This window comes from Nannospalax galili, unplaced genomic scaffold (genome assembly GCF_000622305.1).
Source record: "Nannospalax galili isolate Female #2095 unplaced genomic scaffold, S.galili_v1.0 scaffold47, whole genome shotgun sequence".
Taxonomy (NCBI): domain Eukaryota; kingdom Metazoa; phylum Chordata; class Mammalia; order Rodentia; family Spalacidae; genus Nannospalax; species Nannospalax galili.
Genome location: NW_008357641.1, coordinates 944,103 through 944,428, shown reverse-complemented (window position 1 = coordinate 944,428; position 326 = coordinate 944,103).

The following is a 326-nucleotide window of genomic DNA, read 5'->3' as shown; positions in this document are numbered from 1 at the left end:
GGGCGCGCGGCGGGGCCGGCGGGGTGGCTCCGCGCCGGGGCGGCTGGACTCGCGCCGCGTTGCGGTACGAGATGCTCCCCTTGTAGCTGACCCGGAGCACGGCGCGCTGCTGGATCAGTTTCTCGAGCTCGGCGCGCGTGCGCTCCGGCTCCGGGCCGTGCCGCCGCCGCACCATCCGGCAGATGCGCTCCAGGTCCGGCCGCGCCTTGCGCGAGCGCAGCGAGTCGATGGTGTCCAGGATCCACTCTTGGTAGTGCGGGGAAGCGGCGGACGACGAGGCGGCGGCAGCCGTGGTGGCGGCCGCCGCCGTCTCCGGCGGGGGTAGG